This window comes from Hyla sarda, chromosome 6 (assembly GCF_029499605.1).
Source record: "Hyla sarda isolate aHylSar1 chromosome 6, aHylSar1.hap1, whole genome shotgun sequence".
NCBI lineage: Eukaryota > Metazoa > Chordata > Amphibia > Anura > Hylidae > Hyla > Hyla sarda.
The window spans coordinates 90,091,773-90,105,926 of NC_079194.1; the positions used below are offsets into that span (position 1 = coordinate 90,091,773).

The 14,154-nt window shown below is 46.9% G+C and overlaps 1 protein-coding gene across 5 annotated transcripts in view; it reads right to left on the reverse strand.

The window, feature by feature from the left end:
* TASOR (transcription activation suppressor) overlaps window positions 1-14,154 on the reverse strand; it is a 140,976-nt gene that overhangs the window by 67,739 nt on the left and 59,083 nt on the right. The window lies entirely within an intron of this gene.

Here is a 14,154-nt window from a genome sequence, read left to right on the forward strand (position 1 = left end):
AAGGAAGACGGCAAAAAGAAAATGGAGCACTCACCCAGTGTGTGTCCCTCAGATGGAGAGGAGAAGCAGGCTGTGGTGTGAAGAGTCAGCAATCTGGAGAGAAAGAGAGAACAAGTAGAGAAAGGGGCCGGACCCCCGCCGAAATGCTGGCCGGCAGGGAAGGGGCGGAGCCAAGTGCCGCGATGAGGCCTCAATTACTGACCCCCTGTGCTCACCGGGAGTGCGGCCGGAGAAAAAAAAACTGCCGGCCATGCGCATGCAGCGCAGCCGACAGAAAACAGACCCCCAGCGGTCCGGTCGCCTTACACGTGGAGGTGGCCAATGCAAAATTAAAACGCTGGCCGTGCGCAAACAGCTCAGTCGCCGGAATGTAGGGCTGTAAAAATGCCCCAGGGAAAATAACAGCAAGAATGCCCTCTGCACCACTGCTTCCCCAAGCTTCAGAATGGTCGAGCAGGAACTGTTCCCAAGAGGGGCTAGGAGGGGAGGAAGAAGGAAAAGAAGGAAATAATCACCTTGACCCGTAAAACTTACCTACTGAAGTCTTCAGCCAGCTATTATACACCTGCATCATGCTGGGCTGAGACAGTGAGACGAGCAGGGTAGGTAGGGGGACCTGGACCCAAAGGTGCAACCCCAGGCGCTGACTGGTGGCGAGAAGGGGTTGACCGTGCATAACTCTATGCCTGTGTCCCTTCTTCACAAATGAGGGAACAGTGAGTGCAGGGAACAGTGAGTGCCATGCTCCTGAACCCCCACCTGAAAAGGGAGAAGAAAAAAAAAATCTACATAGACGTCCCTAAACTAAAAAATAAGTAAATAAAGACCAGGTCTGGAGAACTCCAGACCTGTGTCTGCCTCCTACGGACACTAAGCTAAAACTGATCAGCTCAGAGTCTGTAGGCTGGGTATATTCTGCTGGGAGGGGCCAACTTTCTTTTGTTGCCTGAATGTCTGTGTCCCCCCCCCCCCAATAGAGTCAAACGAGAAATTACACTTAAACATCCATCACATGATTTACATTGTAAAAGTGTACTCTTTAACTGCATTAGAATGTTTGAAATAGAGTCCCTGCAGCTGGCAGGACACCCCCCCCCCCCCCCCCCTTAGTTGAAAGCTTAGTTGCCAGCCTTGCCAGAGAGGTGGCTTGCTGCCGACACATCCCCCCCCCCCTCCCCTCCAACCAATACTCCAAAGCCACCATGGTCATCACATGCATTATTATACCCATAATTAAATTAAGGTGAATCGTGAAATGTGCTTTAGTAGAGACCATTTCGCCATATGCTTGATTAATCAACCCTTTTTTTGTCTGCTTGTTGTGTTTGGCATGCCCTTCTGTATTCAGTCCAATAAACTCTCTGCTAATCCAGTCTGCTTCAGAGGGCTAGAGAAGCTGAGTGTGCTGACGATAAGGGTACGATCACACTGAGTTCCTGCCCCAGTTAATCGTATCAGTCAGCATCCTGCTGAAAATGGGATGCCAACGTATACTGTTAACAGGAGCAGCGGACCCCATTTACTTCTATGGCTCTGGTCACCTAGTAAATCCATTCGGGATATATGCCGTTTCAAAAGTGCAACAGTACCCGTCATGAGTACGCTTTAAATAGAGTCTGTTCACTCACAGTAAATGGGGTCCGCTGCTTCCATTAACTGTATAGGCTGGCATCCCATTTTAAGCAGGATGTTGACAGATACAATAACGGTGGCAGGAACACAGTGTGATAATACCCTAACACTGATCAGTGCTGAGCTATAGCATACCATTGTTCGGTGTTTGCAATCAAAAGACTATTTAATGCTCCCCTTTGGAGACTAAAAAAATAGTAAAGAAAGTATTTGAAAAAATGTTAATGATTGTGACTAATCCCCTCCCCTAATAAAAGTTTGAATCAGCCCCTTTTCCATTTTTTAAATAAAATAATGTTAACAAAAATGAACATACGTGGTATCACTATGTGCCCGATCTATTAAAATATGTTAATAAAACTGCACGATAAAAAGGCACAAAATGTAAATGTAAGTGTGAGTCCAGAATTACGGTCATATCATATATGAGAAAAAAAAGTCCAACCTAAACAAAAGTGATATGAATTAAAACTCTAGATCACGATGCAAAAAGTCCCCATACAGTCAACTATATAGGGGGGGGAAAGTGTTATTTTAAGCATAATTTTAATGTGACATTTTAAAGCATAAAGTGCACTGTGTAGAAACTGAATCCTCAAAAGTTGCCCAATTAGACACAGGATCCTCTATTGCCCGGGGGCCCCATGTGTTGTCAGTTGACCCCTGGTTCTATCTAGGATATGCCATAGATGCCTGATAAGGTTTCTTCCCCCCACCCCTCCCCCTCCTCTCGAATCCATGTGACGAATGGAGAGTTGGCCACAAAAATATTGGAGTTACGGCAATAGCTGAAAAGCTGTGCAATTTCCGCAATTCCCAAAGTAGTAAACAAAGATCTAGGCACATTGTGGATGGACATATCTCTATTATTTCTACAACTGGATGCAGTGACTTCTTCACCGACACCCCTAAGTCTTGTATAGTTGCAGGACCCAGAGGTGAGGCCTTAATATATCAAACATTTTTGGCGTGCATTGTGGATATGTTATAATAGATCTAGGTGGGAATTTCCCCTTTACAAAAACCATGCCCCAAATATTTTTATTTTATTAATTTATAAATATCAGGATTCCAAGTTGGTAGTATATCCTGCCATTTAAGCAAACAAATGCTACCTCTCTTTCCTGGTGATGTAAAGTGTAAATACTTTATAAACCAACTTGGCTAGTGGTGTCACACACACACAGAAAAAAAAAAAAAAAAAAAAAAAAATTTATATATATATATATATATATATATATATATATATATATATTATATAAATATATATATATTATATAAATATATATATATTATATAAATATATATATATATATATATATATATATATATATTATATAAATATATATATATATATATATATATATATATATATATATATATATATATATATTAAACAGATTGCATCTAGAGATAACTAAACTTCCCAAAATTGGTTTTGAGTTAGATGTTGATAGCATAAATTTGGTCCAAATCAAAAGTGCCTTGAATGCTGTGAAAAGTCAAGTATGACACTCTCCTAGGAATATTTTCAACCACTTTAAACGCCAAGATTTCATTAGTAATGTCAAAGTTCCAGCACCATTCACTAAAGTACAAAAGTAATGAGATGCCAAAAAATTATAGCTAATGAAACTTTGAGCACATCTCATTCTAATCCATAAGCATTTATATGGAATTAAGCACCCCTCTGTAATTGTAAAGCTTCCACTCTTCTGGGAAGACTTTCTACAAGATTTTGGAGTGACTGGGAATTTATGTGCATCAATCCAACTGTTGCTGGACATGAGGGCTTGGCTCACAAACTCCATTCTAGTTCAAAGAGGTTTGATGGGTCGAGATCAGGGCTCTGTGCAGGCAAGTCAAATTGCCCGCACAATTCTGTAGCACAGTAATGCTGAAACATTAGTACCTTTTCCAAACTGTTCCCTCAAAGTTGGGAGCAAACAATCATCCAAAATGTCTAAGTATGCTAAAGCATTTGGATTCCTTTAATGGGACTAAAAGGGCCTAAGCCAACCGCTGAAAAATAAACTCCTAGCATTATTTCTCCTTCAATGAACTTTAAAGTTGGCACCATGCAGTCAAACAGGTAATGTCCTCCTAGCATTCCCAAATCCTGGACTTATCCATCAGACTGCCAAATAGAGAAATGTGATTCATTACTACACAAAATACATTTCCACTGCTCTGGAGTTCAATGACTGTGTGCCAAACGCCAGAGGTGCTTTGAGTCAGCAAAGCTTTGTCGACTTATTAACTACGAGCCTAAGCACTAGGTAGCCCCTCTATAACTCTGTAGCAGAGTTGCTATGGTACCTAAATGCTTTAGTTGTTCAAAAACATTGCTCACATTTGATCGTGATAGATCTAGGTGGCAAGAAATTGACTTGCTGCAGTAGTTGTATACTACTATAGTACCACTCAAATTCATTAAGCTCTTAAGAATGACCTATTTTTTTCCACAGATTTTTGTAAAGTAAGGCTGCACTGGTAGGGCCTGGATTGTAATTAGCAGTGGCAACCGGAATTAATCAAACACCTGAACTCAATAATTAGGTGGCGTCCCAATACTTTTAACTATATAGCTTATATGAAACCAAGGGTACAGTCTATTTTCATTTTTGCCTTTTCTTATTTTCCTCCTTGTATATTAAGAGACAATACTTTTTTGCACAACCAATTGTACTTTGCAATGACACCTCTACCATAAAATGTATGGCGCAATTAAAAAATTGTTATGTGTGGAGAATATTTGAAAAGAAAACCACAATTATGCAACTTTTGGGGGGCTTCGTTTTTAAGCACTTAACACGTTCTCTTTATTTTGTGGGTTAATACAATTCAAACAATACCCATGTTTGGATGCTTTTCTATTATTGTACTGCTTTTTTTTTTTTTTTTAAAGAAAAAAAGAAGGTAGACTTTCTGGGCAATACCATCAGTCATTGTTTTGCATATGTGGTCTAACGGAAAAACAAATGGAGGAACTCAGCAAAGACTGTGCAATCCGTCCAAGTTTATTAGTAATGCAGATACAACAAGCGGCATCTAGCATGGAATCCACTAATCACAGGTAGGTTACAGCCGTTTCACCCTTAAGGGACGCGGGACAGCTGTTACCTACCTGTGGTTAGTAGTGTGTCAATGCTGGATGGGGCTTGTTGTTTCTGCATTACTAATAAATGGAGATTTTTTTGTACTCACCGTAAAATCTCTCTCGTAGCCTTCATTGGGGGTCACCTTACTGATGGGTATATGCTCTTGCCACTAGGAGGCGCTGACACTAGGGGAAAAAAAAAGTTGGTTCCTCCCTGGCAGGATATACCCACCCACCGGCAGTGAGGTAATCAGTTTTGTCAAAGCAGTATGAGAAGCCAACAAAGAAATATGTCCGAAGGACCCTAGAAAGGAGTCCCGGATAAAACAACCCAAAAACCGGTAAAAATAATGTGAACAAAAATTGAAGAAAGGGTGGGTGCCGTGTCCCCCAATGAAGGCTACGAGAAAGATTTTACGGCGAGTACAAAAGAAAAAAAATATATATCTTTTCCCAGTCGCTCTTCATTGGGGAACACCTTTCTGATGGGACATACCAAAGCAGTCCCCTAGGGTGGGGAAAAAACAACCATCAGAGAAAGGGAATCAGTCCTGCGGACAAGCCCCCAGGCCAGAGACAAACTAGGCCCAGAAATTGAACTCCCGGAAAATCCCCTGTCCCTGGAGATGGCCGCCAAAAGAAGAGACCAGAGTATGCCCGAGCAGAAGGTGAGCACAGGAGGTGGAGACCAGAAACCACAGGGGAAAAAAATAAAAGAAAAACAGAAATCTGCTCTAGAGAGGTCTGGTGCATGAGAACAAAGACCTGAACAGCTGCAGACCCAAAACACCTGTCCCAGGGGCCCCCCCATGAGCACCCGGAAGGCAACAGGAGCTGACTGGTGTAATCCGGATGACCAGAACGCCATTCTAAGTCAGGAGGACATGGACCCCAAAGGAGAGATCGACATGGAAACTGGAGGTGTCTGAGTCCCCTGGAAGATGAACCTGCAAAATCAAAAACGGACAAGAAGTGAGCGGAATACACCGAAAAGGAGCCTCCCAGAACACAGGAGCAGACGACATGGAAATTAGAGGATCCTGAGCCTCCTGGAAGACTCACACCTGAAGTGTAAGGAAAACAGACGTCCGCAAAATTCACCAGGCGACAAACTTCCATGTCGAGACATGAAGTAGTGAAGAAGAGCAGTATAGAAAGACCGCCCCACCAAATGGGAACGTGGTGGAGTCTGGGCCGGATCACTGCACATGCCCGAGACCTCACTCATCACTAAGGCCCAAAGAACCGGGAGAGCTGCCTGAAAGGAAGGCACGCCAAAGCATCCTAGGACAGAGTCCAAGCCAAGGAGACTAACCTGTCTAGGACCCTAGAGGTCCAAGCGGACCAGAGCACTCCGAAGAAACATTCCACCAGAATGGTAACTGAGGGGGAAACATAGGGGTACCCAGCTGGGACGCTCAGGTGCTGGGCACAGGAAGGTTACTCCAGATAACTATGGTGGCAGTGTAGCACTCAAAAGGGAAGGAAGAACACACCTTTCTGGGGAGATTGCACCGGAGGGAGGAGAAGAGCAATGGTAGGACCAAAACAACAGACTGTGGCTAGACCAGCTGTCGCTGGGCCAGACATGACTACATAAACTCCTCCAACAGAGAAGAGTGCCAAGGCTGTGTGAGCAGCAGTAGAGAACCAAGAAACAGAAAGAGCAAGGCTGCAATGGTGGACAGTAAGCACACAAGCCTAAACAGCAAAAAGCCCTGTTGATTGCTCTCAGCAAAAAAACAAAGGCCCAGCCTGATACCCCACCTATATAGTGGGAACAGAGAGATGGCACTATCTTGGCAGCAGGAAAATGCTCAATGAAACAGTCCCCCTAGTGGAGGGGAAACAAGGTGGTCAAGATGAAACTCAAGTACTGACCATGCCAAGCTCCCTGATCCCCGAAAGCCCTGTGCAAAGGGGATTGGCAAAGTGCGCCAGGCACTATAGGGGCAGAGAAACGCCGCCCCAAAGCCATGGACAGGAACAGGGTGGACGTAGCCCCCAGGGCCCCTGCAACAACCCATCGCGGTATGGAGGAGCCACCTCGTGCCCCCAGAGGGATAAGAATCCTGCACCCTGGAGCTGGGCAAAAATACAAGACGTGACTACGAATGCAAGTAACAAGCGCACACACACACAAACAAATGTGGCGAGAGCCATTCCGGACGATGACTAAGGCAACAGAGTAGGTGCCTGAGCCACTCTGGACAGAAACCTGGAAAGATACCTGGAGGCCTAGGGAGGGGCTGCACTGACTGTGTGGCCCCCTCATCAGGCCTCATGCCAGAACAGAGATGCCAATCGCCGAGACAAAATCACAGGAAGCCCCAAGGCACACCCCACGGAACAGAAGAAAGGTGTGGTCTACACGTGCAGAGTGGCCTTGACATATGTAGGGACACAGACATGGGTGCCTCACGGTAGTAGTGGGGTACCAAGACTGCAGACAAGAAGGAAACCGCAGACCTCCAACAGACCGGAGGAAGGAAGGTATGCCCTTAGCAGACCAACATTGCAACCTTAGAAAGGGTAACAAAGTGCTGTTGCTGACAAAGTCCCTGGAACCTGCAGAAAAAAAAAAAACGCACCCCATCTCCTAATGGTGTCACACACCAAAAGTGCAGAGATGAAGAATGTTTGTGGAGCAGTAAACATGCAGACAGTCTGACTTACAGGTAGAAAAGGTCCCACGAACCCACAGACACACACTGTGCAGAACTTCCCCTGGAAAAAGAGACCCTAGACTGCAGCCGCGGCATCGGCAGAAACGGGGGAGGTGACCCGGTGGATTAGAAAACCATGCAAGACACAGCCTGGCTTTGTGGCATAGGGACAATGGCCACGCCGGGTCCCACAAACGTACCAAAGCCGTCCCTTGGGTGGGTAAGGAAATAAGTCAGGTGGACAGCTGGACCACCGCCACCTGCAATGCCTTACAGCCCAGAGGAGCATCAGCTGATGCAAAGGTATGACTCTGGTAGGACCTTGTGAAAGTGTGCAAAGACAACCATGTGGACGCTTTACAGAACTGCGAGGCCGAAGCCACGTAGCGGAGTGCCCAGGGTGCCCCGAAAAACGGGTGGAATGAGCCAAAAACCCTGAAGGATGGGATCTTCCCCTTGCAGGGAAAGCTTCCGAAATAGCAGACCGGATCCACCGAAAAATGGTGGCCGTAGAAGCAGGTTGTCCTGTACGACGACCTTCAGGATAAAAAAAAAAAATAAAAAAAAAGGAGTCACACTGCCGAAAGGAAAAGGTGACATAAGTTTGTGGGGCAAACGCTCCCTGGTATGAGAAAGGGGCGGACAAAAAGGACGGCAGGACGATGTCCTCATTGAGATGAAAAAGTCGAACCATCTCAAGTAAGAAGGACGGACCTGGAAGGAAAACAACTTTTCCTGGTAAACAACCAGGAAGGGAGAACGGCAGGAGAGAGCTGCCAGCTCTGACCCCCTCCTAACAGAGGAAGAGCAATAAGGAACGCCACCTACCAGGGAAGGAGGCGAAGAGGAATGTCCGTGAGAGGTTCAAAAGGAACGCCTAAGACCAAGTCCCAAGGGGAAGAAGGGGACTGATAAGGAGGGGCAGCGTGTGCCACTCCCAGAAGCAGGTCTGGACATGAGAATTGAACGCCAGAGGACGTTGAAAAAGAATGGAAAAGGCCGAACTTTGACCCTTAAGGGATCAGAGAGCCAACCCTTGGGCCAGCCTGACTGCAAAAGGGTCGGGAAGGAAAACCACAACCTGTGAAAAAAAAAGGGCTGAGGCTCACACCAATGAAAATAAGACCCACAGGTGTGGTGGCAAATCTTTGCAGAGGAAGGCTTGAGAGCCCTCAGCATGGTGCGAACCACGAGAGGGAAGGCGCAGCGGTAAGTCGTTCAGGGGCCTGACCGCGACGACGTACCACGCCCGCCGGGCCAGTCTGGACCACTAGAATGGCGGGAACTCCCTCTGCTGTTAGTTTAGTTTACTCAGGACCCTGGGAATGAGAGGAAGGGGAGGAAACATATAAGGTAGGGCAAAGCCCAACCAAGAGAGGAACGCTTCGGTTGTGGCGGGACGTGCAGAGGTCCATGCCTGGAGTGCCCAAGAGGTTGCAGGTCACTGCAGACTCTTCCAAATGTAGGGACCACTTGCCTTGGTCAGCTGAGGACCGGCTGAGAGAGACCACTTCCCAGTTGAGTATGCCCGGAAAGAAAATCGCTGAGGTGGCCGGAAACAGAGTTCCGCCCAAAAGGGAAATTCCCAAAAAAGCTAAGATAGAAATGCCTTAGTCCCAACATGTTGATGGGGAGAAGGGCTTCTCAGGGGACGAAGGCCCTAGACCGGCCGGTCCTTGAAAACACTTCCCCAGCCCGACAGACTGGCAGGAAGGAGTGCCCCTGAAGAAACAGGGGGAAACGAAACCACCATAGAAGGGACCGACAAGACTGTCGAGATAGAACGATCTTGCGATCGATAGACAATGAAGACCTGTCCCACCGGAAGAGAATCACTAGTTGAAGAGGTAGGTGAGGAAACTGGGCGAATGGCATGGCCACCATGGCTGCCACCAACCGACCCAGGACATCCATGCAAAAGCAAATGGAAACTGTAGCAGGGTGCGTAAGTCGGACTCCTGAAAAGAGAGTCAACCGATTGACCGGCGGAGTCGAAAGCGGGCAGAGGCCACGTCAAACTGGAGCCCCAGGAGAGAGGTTGGACTTGTCCCGATTGACCATCCAATCCGACCTCTCACAAGGTCCGGAGGTCGAGACTAAGACTCCAGATTCTGGACCCTGCTTGGAGCTCTGATCAGGAGGTCGTCCAAGTAAGGAATCCCTGGAACAAGTCTTGTCCATAAAAGGGGTATCACAGGCGCCAGGACCTTGTTAAGGCCCGCGGGGAAGTGGCCAGACCGAAGTGGAGAGCCACAATAGAAAAGACCGTCCAGAACTACAAGGCGGAGGTACCGCTGACAACCGGAAAATATTGGGATGTGGAGGCAGGCATCCTTGATTTCCACCAAGGAAGAAAAACTCCCCTTGACCCTGGACGCCAGCGCCGAACGGAGAGACTCCATTCAGAATGGGAAAGTAGAAGATGCTGGGTGAGATGATTGAGAACCAAGATTGGGCGAACAGAAATGCCTTACTTGGGGACCACAAAGAGGTTGGAATAAAAACCTGGAAAACGTTCCCCTGAAGGAACAAGGACAATAACTCCCTGGATGAAAGGGAACTGGATGAAAGGGAGGCAAATTCGACCCTGTATCCGTTGACTACCACATCACTGACCCAGGAATCCTGAACGTGCGTGGTCCAGGCATCCCAGAAGGGTAAGAGGCGACCCACCATCCGAGAAAAGTCGGCTGGTGGGGGCGACCCTTCAGGCCGAGGTAGGCCTACGGGTGTCTGATGGGGCCACAAAACGTCCGGAACGGTTAGCAGACCTTCGGGAGAGACTGGTCAGGAAAGAAGGAGCCCTCTTCCCGTAAAGGCGCCTGGCTGGACCCTTGTTGGTACCAAGGGTACCCAAGACCAGAAGGAGGAGGACTTCCGATAGAAAGTGGTTCTGCAAGCCTTATCCAGAGGCAATAAGGAGCTCTTTCCGCCCGTTGCCTCACTTCTTGAAGGCAGTGACCGCTTTCCAGGCTTTAAGCACATGGATCGACGGAGGGCTACCAGGTAACCTGTGACAAAGGCAGCACAGCGACCGCGCATGAAAGCAGAACACAGAAAATCTCCAGCTAAGGAGAATTTGAGAGCTAATTAGGAACCTGCTGTCCCAAAAACAAATTTAGCCAAAGTCTCCACTGTCTTGTCCGCTGGATCCTTGAAGGCAGCTGCATCAGCCAACGGCAGGGTAGTCGCCTTAGAAAGGCGGGAGACCGGTGGATCCACAGTTTGAGAGGAGGACCACCGAGCAATGAGGTTTTTGGTGAAGGGTTACCACGCTTGAACCTTCTTGCCAGGGTGCCACCAGGCGGATTCCAGCAGGGTGTCAAATTCAGTGCGAGTGCTGAAAGTCTTGGGTGCCGGACAAAAAGGAGACTTCTGGAGCCACGTCCGAAGTTCCTGGTCCTTTAGATGGGAGGTGTCTCTTATGGCCAAATCCAATGCGTACACCACATCAGGCATATCCGTGCGGTCCTCAGAGTCGGAGGCAAAATCAGAATCCTCATCCACAAGTTCTCCAGGAGAATGGGAACGAGGTGAAGCACCCCTGGAAGGGGTCGGGCATGATGAAAGGGAACTGTTGGAGCCACGTCCGAAGTTCCTGGGTCCTCTAGATGGAAGGTGTCTCTTATGGCCGAAACCAATGAGTGCACCATGAACGACATATCCGCGCGGTCCTCTGAGTCAGAGGCCGATCGGAAACTTCATCCACAAGTTCTCCAGGTGAATGAACGTGTGAGGCGGCCCTTGCTACAAGTGGGAGCAACGGGGTGATGCCTGAGATGAGCGTGCCCGTGCCTGCCAAAAGACTCAGGGGATGAGCGAGATGAAACACCCCTATGACGCTGCGAGAACGTCAGTATAAGGGAAAAACTGGACCTTCCGGAGGGCCGGTGTAGGGAGGGCCTCTCCAAGGCAGTCACCACATACCGGGAGACCTGAGCCAAGTTGGATATAGACTGGGAGAGGGAGGGAACCCAGGCTGGAGGGGCGGCCGAACCCGCCGGATCTGGAAGAGCAACCGGTAGAAATAGCAAGGGGGTCTGGGGGAGCAGTGGTGTAGGCCGAACAAGTGGTTCAGCAGAACCGGACATTTTTTAAGTTACAACCTTTGTTCCCTAGGCAGCTGTGAGTAGCATTTTGCAATGTCCATGAGAACTGTGGCTGAGATGAGAAAACCTCTGAACCAATAGTCAGAGGGGGCCGTGCTAAACCCAAGGGCTCTGTGATTGGCCCTGCAACAAAAACCCATATGCGCGCGCACAGCGCTGATTGGGGCTTAGTTCGCGCCCTTATGCAGGCTTTGGCGGCTCTGGGTGGGCCGAAGAAAATACAGTCCGGACCTTAATGGTGCCCGCTCCCGAGCGCATATGCAAAAGTATATGCGCCGCGGGAAAAGGGAGGGAGCGGGCGAGGCTTACTGTCAGCAGCCGCGCTGCTGAAGTGAAAGTAAGAACGGGCACCGAGTGCCCGCAAAGAAGAAGCGCCACGGCTGTCTTCAGCAGTCGCGTTACAGTCTAACACCATACACACATGTCCAGTGAAATACCAGACACACTGCTCAGCCCCAGATATAATAAAAATTCCCCCGTAAAGGTAAGGAGGGAAATCCCTCCTGGCCAGCCAAACAGCCAACATATAGAAGAGTGGGCAAAAAACTAGGGGTCTCCAGAGGTTAAAAGTCCGCTCCTGTGAGGAAAAAAAGGGGGGAAAATACTCACCTCAGTCAGAACTTACCTCTTGAAGTCTTCCTGCAGCAAGCCAAGCTCAAAGCGAGGCGAACAGGGAGGTAGGGGAACCCGGACCCATGAGGTGCAACCCCAGGCGCTGACCGTTGGCGAGAGGGGGTTAACAGTACATCCAAGATGCCTGCCAACTCTCGCAATGGGGAAACCGTGAACCGCAGTTCCTGAGTCCCCACCTGAAAACAGTAAATAAAAAATCTAACACGCCCCTAAAGAAACAAAATATGAGACCTGGTCTGGGGAGAACTCCAGACCATGTCTACCTCCTTAGGACACTAAGCTAAAACTGGTTACCTCAGGTGCCTGTGGGCAGGTATACCCTGGTGGGAGGAGCAGACTTTTCTTGGTTGCCATAGTGACAAGCCTCCTAGAGACAGCAGCATATACCCACGGTCTGTGTCCCGCAATGGAGCAGATAGAGAAAGTATTATATTTAGAGGGCGTAGTGTGTGGTAGTATTATATTCAGATGCTACGGTGTGTGGCGGTATAATGTGCAGAGGGTACAGTGTGTTGTATATTCAGAGTGTGTACAGTGTGTCAGAATTATATTCAGAGGGTGCAGTGTGTGATAGTATTATATTCAGAGGGTGCAGTGTGTGAAAGTATTATATTTAGAGGGTGCAGTGTGTGAAAGTATTATATTCAGAGGGTACAGTGTAAGGCGATATCATATTAAGAGTGTACAGTGTGTTGTATATTCAGGGGGTACAGTGTTTCAGAATTATATTCAGCGGGTGCGGTGTATGCCAGTATTATATTCAAAGAATACAGTGTTTGGCGGTATTATAATAATTATTGTTTTCATATAGAGGATCAGAATCTGCTGACAGAGTGAGGAGACATCTGGGCATCAAGTTCTGCAGAGAGAAGATTTAGCTGGAACAAATCCTGGCTGTATGTACCATCTGAATTACATGAGGAAAGACTATAGAGAAGAAGTCACCTGTAGTCACAGATATCATTATGTATTCTCCTCACTATAGAGAAGACATCACCTGTAATCACTGATATTCTGTATTCTCCTCACTATAGAGAAGACGTCACCTGTAATCACTGATATTCTGTATTCTCCTCACTATAGAGAAGACGTCACCTGTAATCACTGATATTCTGTATTCTCACTATAGAGAAGATGTCACCTGTAGTCACTGATATCATTGTGTATTTTCCTCACTATAGAGAAGACGTCACCTGTAATCACTGATATCATTGTGTATTCTCACTATAGTGAAGATGTCACCTGTAATCACTGATATCATTGTGTATCCTCCTCACTTTGTCCCATCAGAACTGGAGTCACTTGTAAGTTCTACAGTTATGATGGGTGAAACAACAACTCCTAGCATGCCCTTACCACTGCTTAGGTCATACTGGGAGCTGTAGTTTTAAATGGCAAAACTTCTTTAGCACTTTCCCATTCTGTGGCAATTGGTATATTTGATTATTATTCTGAAATGTGAGCATGGCCCAAGAGTCTTAAACAAGGTTAGGACTGTATGATACGTATAATAATATTGTAAGTTCCATATACTTATTTTCTGTCCCCCAACATAAAATACTCTAATAGTGCCCCTCCCGAGAGTAGACTCTGAATCCGCCCCTGGGTCAGATAGAAAGGAAATTCAAAAAGAAAAGACCTTCCTCTGTAGTATACAGCAACTGATAAGTACGGGAATGATTAAGAGTTTTTAATAGAGGTCATTTACAAATCTGTTTTTACTTTCTGGCACCAGTGGATTTAAAAAAAAAAATAAATGTTTTCCAGTGGAGTACCACTTTAAGCAAACTAATTCTGGTACAAAGTGTTCTAATTTTTTATAGTAGTACAATAAAACAAAACCTATATAAATTGGGTATCTTTTTAATCCTACGGACCTACAAAAGTAAAGAGGTTTACCAAAAAGTGCACTGTGTAGAAGGAGCTCCCATAAATTGAGAAAAGGCAGATTTTTAGTAATTTCCCCCCATAAATTTTATTTAATTTCACTGTAGATTTTGTGGTAAAAGGAGTG